Here is a 21,164-nt window from a genome sequence, read left to right as displayed (position 1 = left end):
GGGATACTGTCAGTAAAGTGAGGGTTGGCAACGAGTACAGTGAAGAATTCCAGGTAGGGGTAGAGGTCTACCAAAGATCAGTCCTCATCCCCCGCTTATTCATCACAGTCCTCCCAGCAATAACAGAAGAATTCAAGACAGGATGCCCCTGGGAGCTTCTCATTGATGATGGCTTTGCTCTAAGAGCTGAGTGACTATCAGAACTAGAGGAGTTTTAGATGTGTAAGTAAGGTCTCGAATCAAAGGGCCTTAGAGTTAATCTAGCAAAAACCAAAGTCTTAGTAAGTAGGAAGGCAGACAAATCAGAAATTCCTTCAGGTAGATGGGCCTGCTCGATCTGTAGAAAACATGCAGGTAGAAACTCCATAAGATGTACCCAGTGTAAGAGGTGTAGCAATATGAAAGGAAGGCTAACTGAGAAGATAGTTTTTGTGTGTGGTAAATGCTCAGGAGCAATAAACACTGAAAATGTGTAGAAAACAGCTTCTGTCACATGACAGGGGGAAAAACTAGATGTAGCCAATAGCTTCTGTTACCTAGGTAACCAAGTCAGTAGCAGGGGTGGATGCTTAGCGAACGTAACTGCTAGAATAAGAATAGCCTGGGCAAAGTTCAGAGAGTTCCTACTTCTGTTGGTGACAAAGGGCCTCTCACTCAGAGTGAAAGGTAGACTGTATGATGTATGTGTGTGAACAACCATGCTACATGGCAGTGAAACATGGGCCGTGACTGCTGAGGGCATGTGTAAGCTTGCAACAAATAAAGCTAGTATGCTCCGGTGAATGTGTAATGTTAGTGTACATACATGACAGAGTGTAAGCACCCTGAGAGAAAAGATGGACATAAGAAGCATCAGATGTGGTGTGCAAGAGAGATAACTGCATTGGTATGATCATGTGCTACATGTTAATGAGGACAGCTGGGTGAAAATGTGTCACACTCTATCAGTAGAGGGAACCTGTGGAAGAAGGAGACCCAAGAAGACCTGGCATGAGGTGGTGAAGCACGAACTTCGAACATTGGGCCTCACTGAGGTGATGATGAGGGACTGAGACCTTTGGAGATATGCTGTGCTTGAGAAGACCCGGCAAGCCAAGAGAGACTGTAACCGTAATCTATGCCAGTGCAGCATAACCGGCCCCTTTAAGTGCACCCTTGAAGCATTGGAAGCTTGGAGAAGACAGTAGAATTGACACGAAGCACACCCTCTCTTGGACACAAGACCACTATATCACATCACGCTTTGAAGGCTATGCATTTGACATCCAGGAAGAAGAAATTACCACAAAGTACCTGGTGAACAAGAGAGACAGTGACGCTCTTATAATCCCAAGCTGCAACCGCATGTGTAGGCTATGTCATGTTTCTGTGGAAGACATCACGCATGTGATTAGCAGCTGTCCTAAAATGCCGCTAAAACAATTTACAATGCCATCTGCAATAAAGACTGTCCTAAAATAAACTTTGAAAATCCCTGTTATGGAATGTATTCATAAACACCATCTCAAGGAATACTCATGGAATATTCCAATCAAAATTTCTGTCAAATATAAACATAACAGAAGGGCAAAGGTATGTACCGTCATGGAGTTTAGCTGCCCTGTAGATATAAATATCTCTTTGAAAATCAAAGAAAAAGAGGATATCTATGGACAACTGCTTCGAAACCTCCAGCTTCTATATCCAGACTATGAATTCATATACCAATAATAATTGGAACACTAGGTTTTCTTAGTAAATGCTTAAAGGAGAATCTGGATAAACTGGGATTTTCAGAAAGAGAAATTGACCGACTAATTTGTACATTACAATTGCAATCTGTGAGTGGAACAGTAAAAATATGCAAGGCCTTTTGAAGTTCCAAATGTGAATTTGTCTATGTTAACTACATCTCAAAGATGGAGCCTTGTATCTTTGTTGGAAACCGGCCCCCCATCCTCAATGGAAGATTTATAATAATTCTAAAAATACAAGAGACATACATATTATGCTAATATTGGTGCCAAGCAGTGTTTAGGCATAAGCAAACATTACTTTAACTAAAATATGTTTGTGACACATTTTCATATATTCAAATGGGAAGCAAATTTCTTACTATATAGCCACAGCTGGAACCAGACCAGCATTGATCTAGCAGACAATGCATCCCAACCATGACCATCTAGTTGACATATATATATATTCTGAAATAAACTATCTACTGTGCTTTATCATTTGTGTGATTAGGGAAAAATTGGCTGCTATTTCTTGTAGACCATGTGAACTTGTACATACACTTGTACATTCCTGTTGCACTGCAGAGCTGAATTTAGAGTGACTCAGCCAGGGTATGCAACATCGTGGGGGGCACTGGCCCCCTTGTCAGTACTTGCAAAAGAAATAATAGCAATAAGGTCATTGCAAAGAAGATATTTCCATATTTGAAGTGGTATTTAAAGTTGGGTGCTTAAAATGCCGAGGTATCAAATACATATAAATAAATGGAAACTCTGTGTGGACTTGTGTGCATGTGTGGGTGTGCTTGTGTGCATTTATGTATCCGTGTATGAATATCCATGAATGTGTGTGTGTGTGTATCCTGTTCGGCTGAGAAGAAAAGTCTTTGGTCAACATTGTAAATTTAATCTGCTAAAAGCGAGAGAGATAACAGCAGGAGTGGCTGTGTGAAAAGTAGCTTGCTTACCGACCACATAGTTCTGGGTTCAGTCCCAATGTGTGGCAGCTTGGGCAAGTGTCTTCTACTATGGCCTCGGGCCGACCAAAGACTTGTGAGTAGATTTGGTAGACGGAAACTGAAAGAAGCCCGTCGTGTATATATATATATATATATATATATATATATATATTTATATATGTATGTATGTATGTATATATGTATATATATATATGTGTATGTATGTATGTCTGTTTGTGTGTTTGTCCCCCCAACATTGCTTGACAACCAATGCTGGTGTTTTTACGTTCTTGTAACTTAGCGGTTCGGCGGCAAAAGGGGTCAATAGAATAAGTATGAGACTTACGAAAAATAAGTCCTGGGGTCGATTTGCTCGACTAAAGGTGGTGCACCTGACTGGTCGCAGTGAAATGACTGAAACAAAAGAATAAAAGAATAAAAGAATATATATATATATATATATATATATATATATATATGTATGAATATGGCTCCGGGTTCAGTCCCACTGTATGGCACCTTGAGCAAGTATCTTCTGCTGTAGCCTCGGCTGTTCAAAGCCTTGTGAATGGAAACTGAAAGGCCGTTGTATATATGTACACGCACACACACACGCATATGTGTATTTGTGTGTCTATATTTCCCCCCACCCCACAAACATCGCTTGACAACCGATACTGGTGTGTGTACGTCCCTGTAACTTAGTACTAGGCTTACAAAGAATAAGCCCTGAACTCAATTTCCTCTATTAAAGATGGTGCTCCAGCATGGCTGCAGTCAAATGACTGAAACAAGTAAAAGAATATAAGAATATATATAAAGAAATGAAATTAGAGTTATGATAATATCTTTACTCGACAGCTGTTTCGGGAAGGCAGGAGTTATGTAATATTCAAAATTTTCAGGTGGTATATATGAAACATGATGAGTAAGCAACTGGTGACTATCTCAATGAGGCTAAAACAGTAAATCTGACTCCCTTCTTCAAATGGAGATTGGCAAAAGCAAAGCCTTTTTGTATATATTTGTTGTGAATTATGAATAATCTGCTACTCCTGGCTTCTTCATACAACTGCTGAGTGAACACATAACTGAACTACTTTTATATTTTCCCTTTATTTTTACTGTAGTATATATTGTACCTCATTCATCTGTGGCATACAAACATTTACAAGATTGAGGTGCCCCACTAACTCCAAAACAGCTCATTCTCTGTTTTCACTGATGTCACCCTACCACCAAATCATCTCCTTTACCATCAAAGAATTCATTTTCCCCTCATTTTTACCCCCACCACTTCCAACTTCATTGTCTGTACTCCATGCACCCCTACCATTTACCTCCATTTAGTAAAACCTACAGACTCAACACCCTCCCGTTTCTACCTGCAGCTGAATCCCTAAATACCTCGACTGTGTCCTCCCATCTGTAGTGTCTTCACTCCACTCACACATACATGACACCTACCATGCTTTTCACTTGGTCCCTCCAGACTTCTTTTCACTCTTCACATTAAATCCTTATACACTATTAACCCTCACAATGAAGGCCTCCTTGCATTAAAATACTTTCTCGATGTTTGTCCTGATCCTCAACTTCACACCTCAAGTCTCTGCATTGCTGAAAATGTCCTCTCCCTAAATTGCTTCTTGTTTGCATGTGAACTTTACCATCATGTCTTGGGAGTGGCCATTGGAATGAGAATGGCTCCCTATATTGAGGCCCAAATATTCTCTCAGTTTACTGCTCCCACTTCTGAGCTATGCAGTCGTTACATTGACGACTGCATTAGTACGGCCTCCCACTCCCGCAAACATCCTCACACCTCTCTCTTTTCCATCCCACCCTCAAATTCTCTTGTTCTATCTCCAAATTTCTCGACTTTTCTACAAAACCTTTCTTCTCCTTCAACTCCCTTCTCACCATCATTTTCCTTCATTTCTCTTTCTTTCAGTTTTGACTGCTGAAGAAGTCCTTTCTCTGACATGTTGCAGTTTCCACTCCTCAACACAAGGACTCTCAAATGTTTCTATAGGTTTCACTTTATAATATAAATCTTGCACAAAACAACAAAGAAGTTACTGGAGTTTGTTTACTATCTATCTGTCCGTTCATCTATCAATCTATCTATCTACTTGGCTGTCTGTCTATCTGTTTACCTGTCTGTCTGTCTGTCTATCTATCTATCTGACTATCAACCTACCTATCTATCTGTCTGTCTGTCTACCTTACTGTCTCTCTCTCTCTCTCTCTCTCTCTCTCTCTATCTATCTATCTAACACTTTCACGGTTTGTGTCTTTAAGCCCTCCATGCAACAATCCAGATCTTAATATGATTCTTATTCCAGCATTGCTCGTAGTATTCAAGCGAAGTTCCATGTTAAAAATCAGCAGATATTTTACTGCTTTCAGCCCTGATTGCCATTCGAAATGGATAACCAAAAGTTACATATTCGTCACGTAATGATTTTCTTCTTCAAAACACGTGCAAAGAATGCGGAAACGTATAAAACCATTTTTGGAGTTTTTAGTGAAGATGCTGTAGGTGAATCAACTGTTCGCAGATTGTTTACCAAATTTAGACACAGTGGGCTCTGCTTGGACATTGACTGTCGCAGTGGAAGACAATCGATTTTAGAAGATATTTTGAAGGGAACCACTGAAAGTTGGAACTTTGCAAAAGTACCGTTCCTGAACACCTTGTGAGAACTGGGTAAGTTTCTCGCTATGATGTTTGGGTGCTTCACAAACTGTGAGAACAAAGCCAGACTACATGGACAGGGTATTCCATTTGTGATATGTTTCTGAAACACAATGAAAATGAACCTTTCCTGAAACAACTGGTAACTAGAGATGGAAAATGGATTGCTTACAATAAAGTGATTAAAAGAATCCTGGAATTTGTGGGAGGATCTTCCAACACAGCTTCCAAAGAAGATTATTCATTAAAAAAAAAACTCATGCTTTGTGTTTGGTAGAATTTAAAAAGGCATTATTTACTATGAGCTACTCCCACAGAATCAGACCATCAATTCTGATGCATATTGCCATCAGCTAGCAAATTTGAACGAGAAGGAGATGAGGCCTGCACTTTCCAGCAGAAAAGGGCTTGTGTTCCACTAGGACGATGCCTGATCACATGTGTCTTCAACTACCTGGTCATCATCTCTGGCTTTGGCGATTGTACTGGCTTAAGAGCTGGTTAATCTGCTATTATTGTTGGATAGTACATTGCTGGTAATGTTGATAGCAGGTGTAGGTGTCACTGCAGCTTCACTTATGATTGCTCCGGCCTCGCATCGACCTCCTACTGGACGGTTATTGTATATCCTGAAAGAGCAACCTGCTACCTCCCTTGATTTGTGGGTGCTTGTTATAATGCTTTCTATGTAAGGTGCACATCTAAAGGAGACTCTTAGGTTGTGCCTGTTAAATAAATTGTTATTTCTTCTTCTATTTTTTCACAGCAATTTCGTGTAGCATCCATCCACCATCTGAGTGAGTTTCTGATTAGTGTCCAAGTCTCAGACCCGTACAACAGCACAGACTCCACTGCAGCAACGAAAAGATGGATATCCAGGTCTTTACGAAGGACTGACTTCCATACAGATCTCAAACTGTGGCATGCCACTCAGGCTTTGCTCTTTTCTTCTCAACTATACCCACCCCCCTCTGTGTTCCCTATCTTTGATCCCAGATGCAGGAAGTCCTCAACCAACTCTAGTGGCTTCCCACCTACATTCATAATCTTCTCTGGTTTCTTAATGTTCTCCACTAGACTCTCCGTCTTAATCTCATTCATTTTCAGCCCCACACTCATCAACACAGTCTCCACCTCCTGCATCAACTCCTCTGCCTCCCTCACTGTGTTTGTCACCAGAACTATGTTGTCAGCAAATCCAGCATCTGATATCATTTTAGCCTTGACCCTCCTGCTCTGATTTGGCGCTACAGTAAAACCAGAGTCCTGGTGTTTCTCTAGTTCCAAAGTACATACAGTAATCTAATGTGATGATAAAAAGGTTGGGAGCCAATGCATCTCTCTGGAGATGTCCTGGGTATGACAATAAACTGCATCAAGTGGCAAGGCCCCAATTCGGGATTTCAGGAGCTGTGGGGAATGTTGAGTTACCCCTTAGTTGTCATCCCTCTCACAGGTCTGCTCTGGCCCAGAGTAGAAGTACCTTTCAGGACCCATTTTACTCGAGTGGCACCGGTAAGGTATTATCAGCCATTGAAAAGAACAATAGAAATTGTATTTAACAGGACTAGGGTTAGAAGCCCCTAACTACACTGTGAAGGTGTAACCTGGTGGTTATGACTCTACTGGTTTAGAACCACAGGAAGGGCCAGTGGATGATGGACCAGGTGTCTCTGAGACAAATATAAAGAATACATTATTTACATTATCTACATTTGACGGATATTCGTCCTCATCTTGTTTGTTGTTAACACAACGTTTCGGCTGATATACCCTCCAGCCTTCGTCAGGTGTCTTGGGGAAATTTCGAACCTGGGTTCTCATTCCTATCGATGTTACTATTATTATTATTATATTATTATTATTATTATTATTAATCAGGTCGCTGCCGTGAATCGAACTCGGAACCTTGGGGTTAGTAGCCCGCGCTCTTAACCACTACGCCATATGCCCGTGGGCAATTATGGGGTGAATTTTAAGGCTTATAAAGCTATTATTTTTCTATCCTTCCTCAATACCGGTTCCCATATGCTATTCATATTTGCACTCGGTCTGCTTAGGAGGTTGTTGTGTCCTAGCATATGTGCTGCTTCTTTTAGTTTTCGTATTTTCCAGTGTTGTTCCCTGTCTATTATTTTAACTTCATCCCACAGGGGGAGGTGGTTTCCATTTTTCCATACATGATCAGCTATACCCGATTTATCGATATCTCCTCGTGTCACAGCTTTGCGATGTTCTTCTACCCTTATTTTGAGGGGGCGACATGTTTCGCCTTTGTATAACCTACCACAGCTGCATGGGATGGAGTACACGCAGTTTTTGGTCATATTCTCTTCTGTTGGTGGTTTTACCCGAAGGAGATATTTGCGAAGTGTTGTATTGCTCTTGAATACTGCCCTGATGTCATATGGGCCGCATATCTTTTGTATCTTTTCGGAGAGGCCTTTCACATAGGGTAGACCTTCGTACATTGGGCCTCACCGAGGCGATGACTACGGACCGAGACCTTTGGAAATGGGCTGTGCGTGAGAAGACCCGGCAAGCCAAGTAAGATCGTTGCCAGTGCCCCTGGACTGGTTCTTGTGCGGGTGGCACATGAGATGCACCATTTTGAGCGTGGCCGTTGCCAGTACCGCCTGACTGGCTCCTGTAGGATTTTCGAGCGAGATCGTTGCCAGTGCCCCTGGACTGGCTTGTGCGGGTGGCACATAAAAGACACCATTTCGAGCGTGGCCGTTTTCGTGCGGGTGACACGTAAAAGCACCCACTACACTCTCTGAGTGGTTGGCGTTAGGAAGGGCATCCAGCTGTAGAAACTCTGCCAAATCAGACTGGAGCCTGGTGTTGCCATCCGGTTTTACCAGTCCTCAGTCAAATCGTCCAACCCATGCTAGCATGGAAAGCGGACGTTAAACGATGATGATGATGATGATAGACAGACTGTAGACAGTTTATTGGTTTCATCCTCTCTTTTCTTCATAATTGGAGTAGATAGTATGTTCTTGGGGTAGTTGTTTCTTAATAGATTCTTACTGAGCTTGATCATTTCCTCGTGGTGGGTATCACGATCGCTACTTATATTCTTTGCTCGGTGTTTTAGGCACTGAGCAATTCCTCTCTTTACACTGTATGGATGGTGGGAATTGAAGTTAAGGTATCGTCCAGTGAAGGTTGGCTTGCGATATACGGATGTCCTGAATCCATACTCGGTGCGTGTTATTAATACGTCCAGGAATGCCAGCTAATTGTTCTGTTCCTTTTCCATGGTGAACTGTATGGATGGATTTATTGAGTTCACATGATCTAGCAGCATTTGGACATCTTGCTGGTGGGGCCAGAGAATAAAGGTGTCATCAACGTATCGCAGCCACAGGGTTGGTTTTAGTGGTGTTGATCCTAAAGCCAAATTCTCGAAGTATTCCATGTATATATTGGCTATTATCGGTGATAATGGCGAACCCATAGCTAAACCCTCTTCTTGTCGATATATATCAGTGTCCATACTGAAGTAGGTAGTTTCTACACAGAAAGTCAACATTTCCATCAAGTTTGTTATTGGTATACTAGTGCGTTCTTTTAGATGGGTGTCTGTCACTAGTTTTTCTTGAATCACCGATAGTGCTTCACCAGTTGGGACTTTGGTGAATAGACTTATCACATCTAGACTCACCATCTGGTTGGATTCAATGGGGGTATCCTTGATCAATTCTGTGAAGTGAGTGGAATTCTTCACGTATGATGTTGACTTTCCTGCTAATGGACTGATTATATCCACCAAGAAGCGGCTCAGTGGATGACATGCTGAACCCCTACAGCTCACTATAGGTCTTAGTGGAATACCTTCCTTGTGAATCTTAGGGAGACCGTACATGTGTGGTAGTTTACTGTAGTGTTGAGTCAGCTGTCTATACTTCATTGGTGTGAAGTGATCCTTGTTCTTGATCAAGATCTGTGACAACTTCCTCTCTGTTTTCAGAGTTGGGTCTTTCTTTACTCTACTGTAGCTACCATCACTTATAAGACTGGCCAAATGTAGATAATGTAAATAATGTAAATAATTCCTCATCTCTTAAATATAGAACTGAAATATAAAGAATGTTTGGATGCTGGAGAAGAGAGAGGTGTTGGATCATCTGTTTGAGGAGAGTGGTATGCAGATAGCTGTAATCCAAGAAAAGAGGATCTTACACGATGAACCCATGAAGAGAGAGATGATTGGAAAGAGGAGCCAGCTGATCAGGAGTGAGGGACATGGCTGGTGCTGCAGGACGAGGAGTGGGTTTTGTGTACAGTGCTGCAAAAGCCAATCTGTTAGTGAAGGAATTAATACCTGTCTGTTGAGGGTGACCTTCAATGGAAACCCAAGGCTTACAGTCATCTCAGACTATAGTCCAACTGAGGGGGGGGGACATTGATGCGAGTGCAGAGGAGTTCCATGGGGAACTGTGTAGAACTGTTGACCCTACACCAGCTCATAACATCCTGCTTGTTCTGGGTGACATCAAAGCTCATCTGAGTAAGAAGTGCAGTGAAGATCCTTGTTGGTACTTCCATAACAACACCAACCGAAATGGGAGACTACTGAGGGAGACCCTGCAGGAAGTGAACTTGATGGCAACCGACCCAAGGTTTAGGAAGAATCCGGGGAAAATGTGGACCTACATTCCTGATATGCGTCTGTCCAAGTCCCAGATGGATTTCATTCAGGTGAGGAAGAAGTGGCGGAATACAACTATTTCGGTACACTGGGCAGTGACCACTGGCTTGTTATGAGTGAGGTCCAGGTGAGCTTAAGAAAGAGCAAAGCTCAACCCTGGAGAGCAATCAGCTTTCAAGGTAGATGATGAAGTACCCTAGATGTACCCACTAGAAGTGAGGAACAAGTTCAGTGCTGTGTGTGGAGAGGTAGAGGAGGAGAGAAAGGTTGGAGGGACTGAGAAGAGTGTGACGATGAGGTCTGGGTACTTCACCAAAGCAGTGGCAGAAGCAAGTGAGGTCCTGGGGCCGAGGAGAGAGAAGAGGAGGAGGAGGAATGTGAGCTCTGCAGACCCAAAAGTGTGTCCCTTGTTCCCTTATCTGGTGGTCATTATGGTAACTAGGGATAGATGAATGGTTGGTGAGAGCTGTACAAACCATGTACAGGGATGATGTCAGTAAGATGAGGGTCGGTAATGAGTATAGTGAAGAATTCCGGGTAGATGTAGGGGTTCACCCTCAGCCCCCTCTTGTTCATCATAGTCCTCAAAGCAATAACAGAGAAATTTAAGAGTTTGCCCCTGGGAGCTCGTCTATGCTGGTGACCTTGCTCTAATAGCTGAGTCACTGCCAGAACTAGAGAAGTTTCAAGTGTAAAAGCAAGGTCTAAAATCGAAGGGCCTTAGAGTCAATCTAGCAAAAACCAAAGTCTTAGTATATGGGAAGGCAGACAAACCACAAATTCCTCCAGGTAGATGGCCCTACTCGATCTGTAGGAAAGGCATACGTAGAAACTCCATATGATGTACCTGGTGTGAGCTATGGACACATAAGAGGTGCAGCAATATCAAAGGAAGGTTAATTGGGAAGATAAATTTTGTGTGTGACAGATGCACAGAGACAATAAAAAATGAAGATGTACAGAAAACAGATTCCATCACATGCCAGGGAGAAAAACTGGAAGTAGTTGATAGCTTCCATTACATAGGTGACCAAGTCAGTAGCAGTGGGTGGGGATGCTCTGAGAGCATAGCTGCTAGAATAAGAATAACTTGGGAAAAGTTCAGAGAACTCCTACCTCTACTGGTAACAAAGGGTGTCTCACTCAGAGTGAAAGGTAGACTGTATGACACATTTAGGTGGCAAATATACTTCATGATATATATATATATATATTTAGAAACACACACACAAAGAGAAGATATATACATTTATATATATATTTTATTGGGTGGGCTGTAGGTTGACTTCATTGACCCCACTGTCTGACTGGTACTTTCTTTATCGACCCTGACAGAATGAAAAGCAACGTCGATTTTGGTGGAATGTAAACTGAGAGTGCAAAGATGGATGGAATGTCGCTAAGCATCTTGTCCGATTTGCTCCTGACTCTCCTAGCTTGCCACGGCAGAGCTGCTAGCACACTGGGAGAAATGATCAGCAGTATTTCGTTCGCTGGCACAAACGTTAGCACGCCGGGCGAAATGCTTAGCGGTATTTCGTCTGCCACTGCATTCTGAGTTCAAATTCCGCCGAGGTCGACTTTGCCTTTCATCCTTTCGGGGTCGATAAATTAAGTACCAGTTACGCACTGGGGTCGATAAAAATCGACTTAATCCGTTTGTCTGTCCTTGTTTGTCCCCTCTGTGTGTAGCCCCTTGTGGGCAGTAAAGAAATAAGTATTTCGTTCGCCTTCATATTCTGAGTTCAAATTCTGTCTACCAAATCCACTCACAAGGCTTTGGTCGGCCCGAGGCTATAGTACAAGACACTTGCCCAAGGTGCCATGCAATGGGATTGAACCCAGAACCATGCAGTTGGGAAGCAAGCTATACAGATATACACACATATTCTTTTATTCTTTTACTTGTTTCAGTAATTTGACTGCGGCTATGCTGGGGCTTCACCTTGAAGTGTTTTTGTCAAACAATTCGACCCCTCCCCCTATGTAGTTATTCTATCAGTCGCTTTGCCGAACCGCTGGGTTATGGAGACATCAATACACCAACACCTGTTCTCAAACGCTGATGAGGGGACAGACAGGCACATACACACATGTTTATATTTGTTTGTGTGTCTGCTGTGTTTGTCCTCTGACCATCGCTTGATAGCCGATGTTGGTTTGTTTACATCTCCATAACTTAGAGGCTCTGCCTGTAAACATTCAGTGGCGCTCAACCTGTGCTACCACTATATGAATGGTAGCAGAAATTCTGATAGCCAAGTTCATTGGAGGACCTCCTGGCCAAGGCCAAAAGATCTCCTGCACAAGATAAGGCATCCCGTTGAGCCAAGAATTGTCTGGTTGTTCACAGTTGTAAAAAAATCCATGTGATGTGCTGTGTATCATGAAAAACAAAGTTCCCCAAAACAGTGACTGTCTTAGAGTGTATCTTGAGTGAGGGTGACATCATGCTACCCCTCAGGGCTTTTGGGTCAATTCAGACGGTTATGTGGAGACTCTGTTGAAACCCTGGCAGGAGAAATTTCTGCTGGAATGCCATGTGTGGCACACACACACACACAAACAAGCAAGCGCGCCTGCATGTGTATTATTCAGATTAATTTGTGTCCTATTTTCCAATATTATTTCAATTCTCCTCAAAATATATTTATCACAGATTTTTACGAGTATTTGGTATCTCTATTTTTCTCCTCAATTTATGTTTGTCATTTTGAGAGTTCAATAAATTTTACCATTTTTCAGGAAAATGAGGTTGGAGTGTCAAAGAAGATCGATAGAAGGATTGCATCCATGAAGATTCATGCCAGTTCATTAGGGAATTGAACCAGCAAATGGGAGATTCTCATCATATCGTCACCAATCACCTATACGCTATGGGTCAGGTTCAGAATCTTATTGCATGGATGCCATACGGTCTGAACAAAAGAGACAAACTCCAGGCTGCCCATGGAGACAGGCCGAGATTTCTTTACCTCATTGTCGCTCTCCAACAGTCTGCAAGGCGTTTCGTTCAACTACGATACGAAGTTGAAAACATGGCTCGATGAATTCTTCGATTGCAAGACCAGGAAATTTCTACCATCAGGGCATTGAGAAGCTAATAAAATATTGGTAAGGAGTTGTGATCAACGAAGGAGAATACTTTATTCACTGATTTGATAGAAATTATGGATGGAAAACTATGGATTAAAATAAACGGGGATAAAAATGAACGAATTTATCTGATAATGCGATGTGTGTGTCTATTATACACGTTGTCTAATCTCTTCAGCTAGCGATCTAAATGTATTTGAATATAAGTATGTGTGTATGTGTAAACATCAATGTTAATGTCGAAGATATAGGGAAACACAAACGCACACATACCTGTGTTGGCGTAATGATATTGACCAGGGAAGGCGGTGAGCTGGCAGAAACGTTAGCACGCCGGGCGAAATGCTTAGTGGTATTTCGTCTGTCTTTCAAATTCCGCCGAGGCCGACTTTTCCTTTCGTTTTTTCGGGGTCGATAAAAATCTCAGGCCTTGTACCTAGGGTAGAAAGGAATATTGGCCAAGGGAGATAATTCCCCATATATATATATATATATATATATATATATATATATATATATATATATATATATTATTTAAAATTATAATACAGGGTATCAAGAGATACCACCACGCTGAAAAAATAGCAGTCAAATCCTGACTCTAAAACCACAATAAATGTCCGCATGGCACGACTAGCGAAGACGAAGACCAAATGAACCAGTAAAAATAAGATAATTCCAAATCCTGGATTTCTGGCTTTGCATAAATAATAATGCTCTGCCTTCATCAGTAGAATATACTCCAGTACATAAATACAAATACATGTATATAAACAGTATACTTACATATACGGACGTATACATACTTATATATGCACGTATGCACACGACTAGCTTAAATAGCCCGCCTAAATAACCTTTCATGCGATCCGGACAGAATATCAGCGCAGTAAATACACTGATAAAATTAATTTATATAAATAAGGACAAGATCGATATTTAAAATATTGATCTTATCAAGTGGTCAGCATAGAAATAAAAACCATCAAAGGTAATAATTATTTAAAATTATAATTGTGGTTTTAGAGTCAGGATTTGACTGCTATTTTTTCAGCGTGGTGGTATCTCTTGATACCCTGTATCTCGAATTATGTTGATATCTCTTAAATCCAGATAAATGTGATGGAAACCAAGCCAACCGTGACTGCCACATCATTTCCAGTACATATAATCATTAGTAATACTTATATTTTCTCCAACTACACAACTTTCCATCATCACTTATATTCGGTCAATACAGATAATGGTGTATTTATGTCTTCAACTTTTATTTCTAATGATTATTCTGCAGTTTAAATGTTGATCTTAATTGTAAAATAAACAATCTGTCTTAATATCAGTTTTTTATGCTTGTGAATATATTTTGTAGATTTAAGCTTAATTAATCAGTATTGCTGTGATTATCTTTTTCAGTTTCTAACAAACATTACTATATATTGTGACACACACATACTATAACACCTCATAGTATACAACACATAGTGAGATGTTGAATGAAATACAGAAGATGTTTGTGAAATTATTACCAAAATATGTTTCTAAGTGAGTGTGTCAATGGTTTGTCTATGAATGAATGTGAGAGTTTGTGACTGAGTTATGTTACACCTAGAAATAAAAGACCGTCCACTTGGTATCAGAACACACTCTAGTCCCTCATCACTGTTTGCCACCAGCCAATGTTTATATCTTGTCTATATTCCTATATATAATATATTAGACCTGAAGGCATAAGGTAGACCACTAGACATTAGACCAGTCTTCCTTATCAGTAGACCACTAGCAGCTAAATGCCCCTCCAATCTACTGAAAAGGACACTAGTCAATTGCTTGGCACAAGACCAGCAGTTTTGAGGGGAGGGGACAAGTCAATTACAATGACCCCAACACTTGACTTTATTTTACCAACCACACCAAAGGGATGAAATGCAAAGTTGACCTCAACAGAATTTGAACTCACAGCACACAAAATAGTTTAACAATTTCTTACACAGTTTCCAATAATATCTAATTATAAAAATATAACCAGATTTTTGAAACATTGAATGGCTCTGAAGATTCACCCAAGAAAAATAGGAATTAAAAGAGTCCACAGGTACAAAATGGTTGAGGACCACTTGTTTAGTGCAACAAGTGCCACTAATCCCGTAATTATTAGGATGGAGGGTAGTATAGAGTTACCTTCATCTGGATGTGCAGCTAAAGAGCTGAAAGGCTTCATCTGTCCTGGGTCCGTTGGGGATGTCTCGGATGTATCTAGTATGTGAATAGGAATTGTTAACAATAAGAGCACCTGTGATATGAATTCCATTAAATGCTTGGAATGTACCCTAGAAAATAATTGACAATTTCAGTTACCAAGGTAACCTAATCAGTAATAGAAGTGGATGCTTTGAAAGTATAGTAACTAGAGTGAGAATGGGATGAGAAAAATTCAGGGTCCTGTTTCTTTTGTTGGAAACAAAGAGGTTCTCTCTGTTCATAAAGGGTGGATTGTGATGTTGCTTGGTAGAAAATATGGAAATTGACTAAGGAAGATGGGTGAAAATTGGAATAAATGTGGTGGACATTCTTCACTGGATCTGTGATCTTAATGGACATGAACAACCGAGCACAAATGAGCATTAGAGGAACCACATGTTGTGTACAAGAGAGAGGGGACTGAATCAGTTTGGACATTTGATTGAACATGTGGCAGGTGACAGAGCCAAGTGTTCCAAGTGGAAAGACATGGGAAGAAGTGGTTAAAATTGATCTCAGGAGATTTCTCTAACAAAAGCAAATGATAAATGACTGCAACAATAGTGTGACTCTGTGCTAGAGAATCTCATCTGACCTAGACAAGTATGTAAAATGATTAACTCACCTCATATATATATATATATATGTGTGTGTGTGTGTGTGTGTGTGTGTGTGTGTGTGTGTGTGTGTGTGTGTGTGTGTGTGTGTAACTGGTAGAGGGGACAGGAACTGACTGAAGAAGAGACATGAGATCCCAAATTAGAAGGAGGCAGCGGAATTGGGAAATCAAGGAGAGAATGGAAAGATGTGATAAGAAGCTGATGTTGACATATCAAAGTTGATGATGGAAATGAGATGCAGAGACACAGTGGGCTGGACGAAATGAATCCAATACATGGACATATAAAACAACACACGAAAAAAAAAAATCAATGATATACGAGGGGGGAGTTTGCTGAAAAGTACCTGGCTTTAAGGGCATCACAAGAGGCCTGATTGGAGGTCCAACCTTCCAAGTTCTTTTACATGGCTTTGAGAACCTGAAGGACCACTGCAATAAGTGTGTGAATCTGAGACGGAAATATATTCAATAGAATCACAATTAACTGATCCTTCTGTAGTTTCTTTCAAAGCCAGAAACTTCTCAGCAGCCCCTTGTACAAACACATATTCACAAAGTCACATGTGTATACATGTGTATACATGTATGTGGATATATATATATGTGGATACACACACACATATACACATACAAAGTGTGTGTTTAAGAACAGTTTGATTCAGCTCCACATGACGGAATTTGATGGGCATGAAAGAGACATCCACCTCATCAGACACTAAGCTCAGATGAGATGAAACATGCCTGACATACTCACAAATCTATAAGTCTTGTGGAAACGAACCAAACTGTTCTTAAAAATACGTGTAACTTCAACCAAATAAGCTGAATGCTACTTTCTTTTGTTTCTTCACTCACTGGCAACTGTGTACATATACAAATATATCAAGAAAAGGAGGCAGTCAGAATTTTGGATGGTTTTTATTCATTTCAATAATTATTTATTTTGGATACTTATTTATTGAAATAAATATCCAGAATTCCAACAGCCCCCTTTATCTTAATATAAATATTTAATGTATACCACATCAAACAACCTATCTATCTATCTATCTATATACATACATACATACATACATACATACACATATATATATATATATTTCTGAATTCTCAGTATGTTGGAGAAGCAGGATACTGCTAATCCCTATATATTTATGATTATATATATATATATATATATATATATATATATATATACACCACACATACACACACCTGTTGGATTTCTTTCAGTTTCTATTATCAAATTCGCTCACAAGGCATCGAGGCTATAGTAGAAGACACTTGTTGAACGTGCTACACAATGGTATTGAACCCAGAACCATGTGGTTGGGAAGAAAACTTCTTAAACACCCAGCCATCCAAGCTCTTACATGCATGCACACATTACATATATATCATCATCATCATCATCATCATCGTTTAACGTCCGCTTTCCATGCTAGCATGGGTTGGACGATTTGACTGAGATATATATATATATATATATATATATATATATATATATATATACACAAACACACATGTATGCACACATAAATATATATCTACACATCTTGTCAAACAGTGATGGGGGTGGGAACAAACACAGACACAGCACACACACACACATATATTTTCGACAGGCTTCTTTCAGTTTCCATCTAGCATATCCACTCACAATGCTTTGGTCAGCCTGAAGCCATTGTTGAAAACAGCTGCCCAAGGTGCCACGTTGTGGGACTGAACCCAGAACCATGTCGTTGGGAAGCAAGCATCTAATCCCCCCCCCCTACACACATATATGCATACTCATACATGTGTGTGTGTGTTTGTGTGTGTATGACAATTTAAAGGTTACATCTTGCAAGAGGTCTCATTTAGAACAGAGCAGAGCCATGTCCAGAATCATCAGAATTTAGTGTGCAAACAACACATGAAGGATATCAACACATGGCTACAAGTTATTTAATCATCAAGAAGGTACATGGACAGAAGAAAGCCTGAACAGGTACACAACAACTGGTGTCCGTTCAGAGCATGCAATTCATGTATTTGAACATTTGTCTTCAGTTATTCTTTTACTAGTTTCACTCATTTGACTGTAGCCATGCTGGAGCACTGCCTTAAAGGGTTTTTGTAGCTGAAGAAATCGACCCCAGGACTTATTCTTTGTAAACCTAGTACTTATTCTGTTCATCTCTTTTGCCAAACTGCTAAGTTATGGGGGATGTAAACACATCAACATTGGCTGTCAAGTGATGGTGGTGGAGGGACAAATACAGCCACAGAGACACACACACACACATATACATATTTATATATATATATATATATATATATATATATATATATATATATATATATATTGTTGTACTTGGGGATGGTCATATTGCCAGTTTAGCCATAAAAACACACGCACTGTATATTTGGTGTTAATTTGCTTCAGCTTTATATTACATTAATCTTAATCTTATTTCGGCCAGAGTTCTTTCGTCACACTTCTGTGACCTCATCAGTGGTCCTTTGTTTCCTTCTTTCTTATGTGTGTCTCACCTTGCTAACTATCAGCCATTTTGTATTTTGTATTCTTATTGTATGTGTCTACGCATGCGTGTCTTTCAATGTGTCTGTGTCTTTTGTAAGTGCATGTGTGTATGGGGAGTGTCTGTATCACCTATATTCTCTGTTAATACTTGTTCATTTGTATTTGTTTTTATTTATTTATTTGTTCATGTGTGGTTTTTTTTTTTTTAATTAAATTTTGTTAACGTATGTAGTATTTAATTCCATTTGTTTATCTATGTATTGTATTATACTTTGTTCATATTATTATTGGTTTATGGGTAACATGTTGTCACATGCTGTGGTTTGTGGTTTGTTAGTGGTGTGTGTTAGTGTTCCATTCTAGTTTCCTATTCAGGCTAGGTTTCTCTTCTATTATGTGTGTAGCTTCAGTAATTTGTCTAAGTGCTGCATCACTGCTATGTGTAGATAAGATTTTAATTTCTATGTTGTTGATTGAGCCTCTATGTTCTTGCTCAGCGTGCTGGTACAGAACTGATGAGTTCTTCCCTTCCTTAAGTTCCCTCCAATGTTCGTTTGCCCGCTCCCCTATGCTCCTTGCTGTTTCGTCTACATATGTCATTGTCTTATTTCTGCATCGTCCCTCTGTACATCTTATACTATAGACCACATTTCTGGTTTTGCAGTTCGTTTGTGGGCTAAATCTACATATGATACAGTTCCTATCAGTGCAGGGGGTTCTACTGAAAGGGTATGTTCTACTGATAAGGGATTTAATAGGGTTGCCTGGCCTTTCAACAACCTTAATTCTTAGCTTAAGTTTGTCTAGGGCCCTTCTAAAGCGGTACGCCAGTTCACCTCTAGGGGTGGTGTCGACGAACATGATGCTCTGGTACTTGTGGCTATCGTACCATGAGCTTGCCTTCCCTATTTTCTTCTTAGTCCTTTCTATGGTGTTCCATGATTTGCTCCTATAGAGTGGGCAAATCCCATTCCTATCGTTGCGTTTGATTGTTTCAAACTTCTTCATAGCTCCTTTGTATACCCTGATCCTTTCTTTATGGCTGTAACCTGAGAACTGCATGCGGTGGGCGAAATGTTGTATATGTCTCTTTAATTCTGTAGGGTCGCACATGCAGGAGACATTTCGCATTACTCTGACGAGGTCTACCATCAATATGTTGAATTTGGCATTGTCCGCAATAGCCGAGTTCCGGTGGATCAGGTATTTGGAGGCCATAGGTTTTGTATAGTGTGAATGGAGGATTCTGGTTTTATTGTTCTTAGTTTCTAGCCAGAGTTCAGTATCTAATACAGGTAATCTATGGTTAGGGTGTTTAGTAGGGTAGTCTATCGTAACTTTAATACTCTGGTGGATGGAGTTAGCTATTTGCTGGATGCTCTCCATAGTCTTAGTTTCTATTTCTATTTCAGGGGTACTCTCTTGTGGGGGTGTCTTTACCACTAAGTTGATATCATTGACATATCGAGAGTACACATTCACGAGTATGGAGTTCTGTGTCAGGCGTTCCTTAAGCCTTCTGTCCCACCATACCATGAAGAGATTGGCCACATCACCGGCGATATTAACACCGATGGCTGCCCCCACGTCCTGGGCGTATAATTTGTTGTTAAATTTAAAGGTGTGGCCTTTTAGGGTGACCTTTATACTAGCTCCTAGTGCATGTGCGATCATTTTCTTTACCTGGTGGATATTAGTGGGGGTCCGTATGGCTCTGGTCCATCCACTCCATCTCTCTATAGGGGTCTTCCTAGCCATAGAGGTAATTGTGGGTGGTCTACCTCTTAGACGTCTACTAGGGCAGAAATCTCTAAGGTTGTATCTATCTAGATATACATCGTCATATGTCAATCTAAGTAGGAGGCCCAGTTCTTCTGTGTTGACTTTTTGGAACTCTACTTCGCTCTCGTTGATCATCTCCATATATATATATACAATGGGTTTCTTTCAGTTTCTGTCTACCATATCCTCTCACAATGCTTTGGTTGACCCAAGTCTATAGTAGAAGACACCCACCCAAGGTGCCATGCAGTGGGACTGATCCCAGAACCATGTTGTTGGGAAGCAAACTTCTTACCACATAATCACACCTGTGCTTATTTTTAAATATATAAAATCAGGTTGGTGCAAAGCTAATGGCCGATTTTAAGGTCCCTATTAAAAATGAAAAAGCCCATGATTAAGATAATATTTATTCATTAACATAATTTCTGTTGCATTCTAGAACTTCATCCCATCTGTCAATAAGCTTATAAATGCCATACTTGTAAGATTCTTTAGGTTTTGATGCAAAATATGCATCCAACTCATTTTCAACCTCTTCCTTTGATGTCAACCTAAGACCATTCAAATGGTTCTGTAGCCCCCGAAACAAGTAATAATCAGAAGCAGCAAGGTCTGGAGAATACGGACGATGAAGCAATATTTCCCAACCAAGCTCTTCCAAGAGATCTTTGGTCAGTCGAACTGTGTGAGGACGGGCATTATCATGGTGGAAGATGACACCGTTTCTGTCGACTAAACAGGGTCACTTTCTGTTCAAAGCTGCTTTCAAATGATGACGTTGAACACAGTAGAGATTAACAATAATTGTTTGATTGTTGTCTAACAGTTTGTAATGGACAATTCCCTCAGTATCCCACCATACAC

General features: G+C 40.4%; 2 protein-coding genes and 1 long non-coding RNA gene across 3 annotated transcripts in view; all 3 read right to left on the bottom strand.

Annotated features, from left to right (window-relative positions):
- The window catches only part of LOC149130513 (uncharacterized), a 193,239-nt gene that overhangs the window by 70,374 nt on the left and 101,701 nt on the right, over nucleotides 1-21,164 (bottom strand). The gene's annotated exons all lie outside the window — the stretch shown is intronic.
- The window catches only part of LOC149130515 (uncharacterized), a 125,438-nt gene that overhangs the window by 20,280 nt on the left and 83,994 nt on the right, over nucleotides 1-21,164 (bottom strand).
- On the bottom strand, nucleotides 7,084-8,887 carry LOC149130519 (uncharacterized). Its single transcript, XR_016238775.1, has 2 exons — nucleotides 8,313-8,887; nucleotides 7,084-7,836 (listed from the first exon to the last, which is right to left on the bottom strand). It is a non-coding gene; the product is annotated as an uncharacterized LOC149130519 (long non-coding RNA).

This window comes from Octopus bimaculoides, chromosome 28 (genome assembly GCF_046866305.1).
Source record: "Octopus bimaculoides isolate indiv1 chromosome 28, ASM4686630v1, whole genome shotgun sequence".
Classification (NCBI taxonomy): Eukaryota; Metazoa; Mollusca; class Cephalopoda; order Octopoda; family Octopodidae; genus Octopus; species Octopus bimaculoides.
The sequence above is the reverse complement of the archived record's forward strand: the minus strand, read 5'-3'. Positions and strand labels throughout refer to the sequence as shown.